Here is a 7,843-nt window from a genome sequence, read left to right on the forward strand (position 1 = left end):
GGGTGAGAGGCAACCACGCTTGCCCCTACACCACGGGTCCCAGCAAGTTCAATTTTACATTAAAAAATGACGTCAAATTTGTTTTTACATGAAATTTCGATTTTTTTCCAAAAAAAAAAAACATAACTCGGCGTCAGATTTTTTGACCATGTTTCTCTATGGCTCAAAAGTTGCGGGTTTTTGTCCCCTAAAACATATCAAAAAATCTCGGAAATCAAAAATTTTTTGGAAATTGAGTTTTTGTGAAAAAAAATTGATTTAAAAATCTGCAAATTTTTTTTCCGTGTATCTATTTTTTTCTCAAAAGTCCTCAACAATACCTACAACTTTTCCGAAGACACCAAATTGATCAGAAAATTCACTCAAAAGTTACAGCTGTTTGAATATTTACGTAACATTTTTGTATGGACAGCAGCCAAAATTGTATGAATACTTGTATGTGTGAACCAATGACACAAAATAGCTTCTTTGGTCATAAGGAAGGCCCCCACAAAGTGTGAGCCAAATCAAAAAATACAAAAAATAAAAATGGTCGAAATCGGCCGATTTCATAGAGAGTTGCTCAATATCAAATTTGCAATAAAAAATTACCAATTTTTTTTTGCATATATTACTCCATTCTCAAGTTTAGAACGTTTAAAAGTGATTTTTTCGGATATTTTTCATGTTATTGCAATTAAAGAATATTTCCTGAAGAAAAAGCACACCAGCTAAAAACATTTTCGAAATGCTGATTTTAGTTTTTAACTTTGTTGATATACAGCAGTGTTTCTCAACCTTTTTCGTTCCATTCTCCCCTTGGCTGATTTTCATGAACTTCATGAAAAATCTCATAAAAAAAAACAAAAACAGATAAATGTGGTAAAAACCCATTTTTTTTAAAAAAAGAACAACTTATTTTTGAATAGGTTTGAAAACCAAAAGGACTATTATTTTAAAAGTTGAAATATTCTTTCCAATTTGATTGTTTCAAAGAATGTTCCAGACATGGGTGATTTTTGCAAGCTCGTTCAAAGTCATTACATTTTTATTGCATTTGTTGTTTAAGGGGTTGATTTTGCGGTGTTGTACATTGTAATTTCATAAAAGTTCAAAATATTTTTTGACGAGCCCAAACATGCTAAATATGATTATCAATGCAGAAAAGGGCCCTTTCGATTTTTCTCAGTTGATTAGACTTCTATTTTCATTGAAACTTTGCGGTTTTTTGAAAAAAAAATATTTTTTTGCCCCCTGGTTTTTCGGAACAATTTTGAAGGGGAGGGCGACATCAACTTTTAAGAATAAAAGTCAATTAAAAAAAATCAATGATTTTTTTTGCAACCAAAAATCCCTTCACATGGCTATACTGCCCCTCTTCGCATAAATGTCCCGATGTTGCATATGCATTTTCATCAATTTTGAGTTGATGATGCATGTTAGTTCAAAATCATGTACTCTTTAAGAAAGGATAACAATACCCAAGTAACATTTTTAAACCAACTAGCCATTACCAAGTATTATTAAGGGTTTATTGTAGCATCTTGATTGCCTAATAGTTTTATTTAGGCATTCACCGCAACCAACAAGCAAAAGCTAATTTATAGGTTCTAACAGGGTTTTATGCCTCGGACATAAAACCGGGTTTAAATAAAAGCCGATTGGCTTTCAATAAGGTTTTATGAAAATTTTAACAGAGGCTTGAAAACCAGATGGCAATGCCATGCCAAACGGTTTTATCGCATGCTTTGTTAAAACCTAGGTTTTTGTAGCTGTCAAGTGCCATTAGGCATGTAAAAAGCTCACTTAAAACCATAAGCTCCTTAAAGAGCATTTATCGCGGCCAAATAGCAGTGCATTAATATGGCGCTAACCGCGTGCTCTGTTTTTTTTTTTTTTTTTTTTTTTTTTTTTTTTTTTTTTTTTTTTTTTTGTGTGTTTTTTTTTTTTTTTTTTTTTTTTTTTTTTTTTTTTTTTTTTTTTTTTTTTTTTTTTTTTTTGGGTTTTAAAAGTTTTTATTTCTACATTTGTACAATCGTTTACATTTGTTCCACAGCTTTTCCCAGGTCGCCATGGGAGCCCGGGGGGTGGTCCCTGTTCCACTCAGAAGTGACTTGTGGTCAGGGGGGCCCCGGGTCTCCCAGGCTCAACCACGGTTGCCCGAGGAGCCCGGGGGGTGGTCCCTGTTCCACTCGGAAGTGACTTGTGGTCAGGGGGGCCCCGGGTCTCCACGGTGCACCCGTGGGTTCTCCTAATATACTAACAAACATTGAGCTCACTGCCAAAACAATGATTGAAATACGTGCGATTATTCCATCTACTGTCCCTAATTCCTTTCTGAACGCAATACAAACTGGTTTTGGGATACTTTTTAACTATGTACGACATCACAAACATTGTCAACCACAGTCCTGCTTTTTCCTTCTGATTCCTTCCGTTAATTTGCCTAGTCAGTACATCCTCTGGATCTCCACAGATCCCCAAACGATCAGTCAACGTTCTTCTAAGCCACTGCCAGATTTCTTCCGTCTTTACACAATGCTTGATTTTATGCTCGTTGCTCTCCGGGACTCCACACCACTCACACAGATCATCTTGCAGCCGTCCTATGTTGTACTTGACCAGTTTTTCCTTCGAGATCACCAGATCGTTGTACAGCAAAAACATCTGAGAGCGGCACTCACTACTCAGGAAGCTTTGTCCGAGATTTTCCCACAGCTGATTCCAATTCAAAGCTGGAAATCGTTCCTCCACCTTGGGTGTTGTCCGATTTTCGTTGATGAAGTGCCTGTACAGAGTTTGCACGGATGTTGATATTGGATTCGGTTTGAGTGATACTGCTAATTCTAGCCACTCTCTGGTGTTTCGGCTCAGCGCTTGTTTTTTCGAAAAATTTAGCAAAGTAGTGTCTTCTACCTGGTTGTTGCCAGTCCCATACAGAATGGTCTTGATGAAAAGTGCCTTCGCCTTCGCTTCGGGGTCAACCAGCTTGATCCCTCCTTGCTCGTAGTCCAGATAAAGTTGCTTCCTCTCAGTCTTGAAGATCTGTCTCGGCCCCCAGATGAACTGCCCAGCAATCTTCCGGAGTTTTGCGATGTGCACATTGTCTGGTGGGAACACTTGACAAATGTACCACAACTTCGACAGCACGAAAACGTTTAGTAGCCACGTCCGCTCGATCAAATTTAGGTTACGGGTCCGATGTTTCGACAAACGGAACTGAATGTCTCCAAGTAGCTTATCAAAATTCCGTTTGACGATTGCGGACCACCTTTCGGTGAATATAACTCCGAGGATCTTGATCTCGTCTGCCTCTCTGAATTGTTGTGGACCACCTTTCGCGTTGTTGATTCGAATAAATGCTGATTTGGCCCGGTTGAGCCTAATGCAGGATGCTTCAGCGAAGGAGTTGATAATTTGGAGCACCAAATCGAACTCTGCGTCATCCCTGATGAGTATCACCAAGTCGTCCGCGTACGCCAACACCCGGATGAACTTTCCAGACAGTAAAACTCCCCGGATGTTCGCCGATAATTTCCGCACCAATCCTTCAATATACAGCACAAACAGCACCATGCTCAGAGGGCATCCTTGGCGTACAGAGCTTCCGATCTTCACGTCCGATGTGAGAATTCCATTAAAGATGATCCGTGATGTTGCACTTGCGTACAGGTTCTTGATGCAGTTGATGAACCGCTCAGGGACACCAAATTTCTCCAACACTTTCCACAGGAAGACATGATTCACCTTGTCGAAAGCTTTCTCCAGATCCACACTCAGTAGAAAACCTTTGAAACGTTTTGATTCCGCAGCCTTGGCGATGATAGTTCTCACATCAATCAAGTTGGTGGAGCACGATTGGTTGACCGTGCAAGCTACCTGTCCAGTACCCAGCAAATCTCCAACCACAGCGTGGAGCCGGTTCGCCAGAATCTTTGTAAAGATCTTATAGTCCGTGTTGAGCATCGATATTGGTCTGAATTCGTTTAGATTATCTGCTTGGTTCACTTTTGGAATGAGAGTGATTATTCCAGCAGTGAATTCCTTTGGCGGCTTCAATGACCCATCCAGATAACGGTTGAAAAGTTCCAACATGTCGTTCTTCAACATCTCAAAATACACGGAGTAAAACTCGTAGGATATTCCGTCCGGTCCAGGTGACTTCTTTTTGGCCGCACCAGCGACCACAGCCTTGAGTTCCGCTTCATCTATCGGCCTTACGAGTTCTTGTTGCTGCTGCAAGTCCAAAGAGTTGGACACATCCCTGAGAGCTTCCGCTGAGCTTTCTAAGCTTGCAGAATCTTCCGCCTGAAAAGTTCCCGTGAAGAAGTCCTCGATCTTCTTCTTCAAACGTTTCGAATCCGTAATCAAATCATCTCCGTCTCGCAACTGGAACTGGCTGCCGTCGCAACCCTTGTGCATCTGGTTAGAAACATGGAAGACACTCATTTTTTCTCCTTCTAGCATCGAAGTTTGGGGAAATCTCGACCCATAGAACTTCAAACGATCCAACTCCATCCTCATCAGCTCCGATTTTACTTCTTGAAGTTGGTTCCTGTTGTCAGCTCCATTTCGCCTTTCCGCCGCAAGGTCGTACATCTTGGCATACAGTTCGCTCTTCGCAGAGTTGATACGGCAATTGAAGATCCTGCTCTCATTCTTGAAGAAAAACTGAGTCTTAGGCTTGACTACCGTGTTCCACCAAGTGCTTCTGTTTCTGGTGTAAATCTCACGATCCTTGAGCTGGTAGAAGTCGACGACGTATCTACACGAGATATCGTCCTTGTTGAGAAGACTGCTGTTGAGTTTCCAGTATCCTCGCCCGCGTTGACAAAGCGCAGACTGGTCGACCAAAAACTTCATCACTACTGCTGAATGGTCCGAGAAGGCAACCGGAACCGTTCGAATTTCAACAACTTTGTCCAGAAACTGAGCCGAAACGTAAAACCGATCTAGCCGTGATGCCGATCCAGCGCGATGGAACGTGAATTCGACATTCGATCCATTACGCACATTCGCCACATCTTTGAGATGCATCGAGGTCGTCAAATCTTTCAATCCCTGGCACAAGTTCGCGGAGGTGCTCCGACTGTCACGTTTGTTAAGGACACAGTTGAAGTCCCCCCCAATGACAGTGTGTGAGCAGTTCCCCTTGATCACGTGCGGCGTGATCTCATCCCTGAACAGGTCGTCCCGTTCGCGTTTTTTGTTGGTCCCGGAGTGAGCATAAACATTGATAAGATTGATATCGTCACAGACAATGGACAGAATTCGTCCACTAGGATCATAAATAATGTTCCGAAATTCTTGATTCTTTCTCACAAGAATGGCAGTTCCTTTGTCATGCTCGCTTATGTTCACAAAAGCTCGGTAAGCTCCGAGGAATGAAAAATCTTCGAATAAAACTTCTTGAAGGAATATAAAATCAAGATCTTCGTTCTGAACGAAATCCCTAAGCAGTGATTTGTTGACTTCTGTCTTAATACTATTTAGATTAATGGTGGCAATTTTCTTCGAAAAGGTCATTTTAGGATGAAATTAAACTTACTTCTGTTGTTCAGGGGATGGGGATGGTGGTGGTAGTGGTTTTTTGAAGAGCTGGTCGTCCGATTGTCCATCGGGCGTCGAAAGCGCTCCCTGCGGCTCGCTTGTCTCCGGAACTCCCTTAGGATGACGGCGCTGACTCCTACTCCGCGAGCGAAGTGACTGCGACCTCAGCAACTTCTTCGAAGTATCTGCTCCAGGCGAAAACGACTCCGGTCGCTTCTTTGAACGTCCCTTCCGACCTTGAAGCTGCCACTTCCCTTCTTGATCCGGTTGTTTGCCTTGGTCTGGTGTCCCTACAGGTTCCAAATTAGGACGAAAGACGGGCGACTCCACGAGTTGAATTTGCAGAGCTGACGGTGGAGATGTCAGACCTTCACTCTGCTCCATTGCTGCTTCCATTGGTTCAACTGGCACTTCCGGCTTGTCTGGGGGAGACTGCTTCCCGCCGACTGGCTTGCCAAGGGGCGTCATCTGGCAGGAATCTGTTTCCGATAACGGCCGGTTCAGAAAACCCGGCAGCAGAGACTTCACCGCGGCCACATCGCTGTACAGCCGTCCTTGCGCTGGGGTCTTGGTAACTGGTGCTGCTCGTCGGGGACAGTTCTGCTTCACGTGATCGGGGCTCCGGCAAATGAAGCACTTGTTAACAAGACCATCATAATAAATTCTGGCTTGGAAGTGTCGGATCCGGATCTGTGGTGGTATCTCCTTGCTGATCTCCATGTACAGTCCGCGAACTGTAGAAAACACTGGGAACCCGGTATCTTGATGGTACCTTTCCCGGACCTGCTGCCGGACAGTGCCGTATTGCGACAACGCCTGATGGATTTCCTTGTCGTCAATCTCTGGGGGAAGATTGAAGACCCGCACGTACTTGAAAGAGTTGTCCGCATCCGAAACTGATACCTCCGTCGTTGTTCCGTCCGAGTAGCTGAAGTTCAGTACTGGCTGCAGGGCCTGGATGGCCGCACGCATCAAATTCTCATTTTTGAGCTTGATCATGATGGCTCCCAACTCCTTGTCCTTGTGGACCGAGTAGATTTCTTCCGGCTTGAAATGCTGTTCCCGGCAAAACTGGAACATTTCCGCGTCCGTAGGTTCCTTAGAACCACGTTTGAAGGTAACCTTCAACGTGTTAACTCGCACTCTTTTCTCCATCTTTCCACAAAACGTGGTATCCGGGTATAACCTCACTTCGCGCACACAATAGAATTCTGCAGATCGCAGCAATCACACAACGGACGAGTCCATTGTTCCGGTTGAGATAAAAGGCTTGGAATACGCTATCGACGAGCAATAGAGAAAAAACGTCTAACCACGAGCACGACTCGACGTCGAATGATTGAATATGATTGACCGCCATCTTGGTTGAAAAAATAGAAAACTGAAAAATTTGATTTAAATTTGATGAAAACACACATTTATGCTGAATTTCTGGTATGATTTATATAGCGATAGATGTTTAAAAATATTTTGAAATTTTTTTTCAATGAATTGCAATAAAATATTTTTTAACATTAAACACTATGATCACAAAATATTGATTTTTGATGAAGCGAGTTGAATTTTTTGGTTCTATCTCCCCTACATTTATTAATAAAATTTCAACCGCAGCTGAATTTGAGCCATCAATTGTGAGAAATAAGCTTTCAAATTAATCCAAATAACATCTATTATTTATCATCGCCATTTTTGACAACCATCTCCATAATTTCATTTGGCAAGACGAAGACTTATTTTTGCCAAAATAAAACCTATTTGGCATAAGACGTTTGAAGACGTATGAAATGTCATTTTTCCATAACTCCTGACTAGGTTTTAACAAAGGTTTTATCAAGGCTTTGAGGATGTTGTTAGGATTCAGTTGTAAAGCCTTGAACTCCTATGTAGGTTTTATAAATAGGCCGTAACAACCTTTTGCGGAGGTCCTTTTGGGTTTTAAGTGGGGTTTATCAAGGTTCTGGGGAGTTTGTTACGACTAAGGGGTTTTAATGTTGGTTTTGGCTGATAGGTTTTATAGCGGTTGTGACAGCTTTGATAAAGCCTAAAATGTTACTTGGGTATTCAATACTTTGTCCTAAAAAGCCGAAGAAAATCCAGTATTTTTGCAAACACAAACAAAATACGTAGCCAATTTTTCCTCTCGTTTTTCTCAACTTGCTGTTTTTTTGTATATGGGACATTTATGCGAACAAGGGCAGCATATTACATGATCAGTCTGCAAAGATGTATGAAGCCTTTTGTGGGAAAACTTCAGATGCAAAATGGCTTTTTGACAAGGGGAATGCATGACAATGTTTCATCGTAATAAAAAAAA

Source organism: Culex pipiens, chromosome 3 (genome assembly GCF_016801865.2).
Source record: "Culex pipiens pallens isolate TS chromosome 3, TS_CPP_V2, whole genome shotgun sequence".
NCBI classification, from domain to species: Eukaryota; Metazoa; Arthropoda; class Insecta; order Diptera; family Culicidae; genus Culex; species Culex pipiens.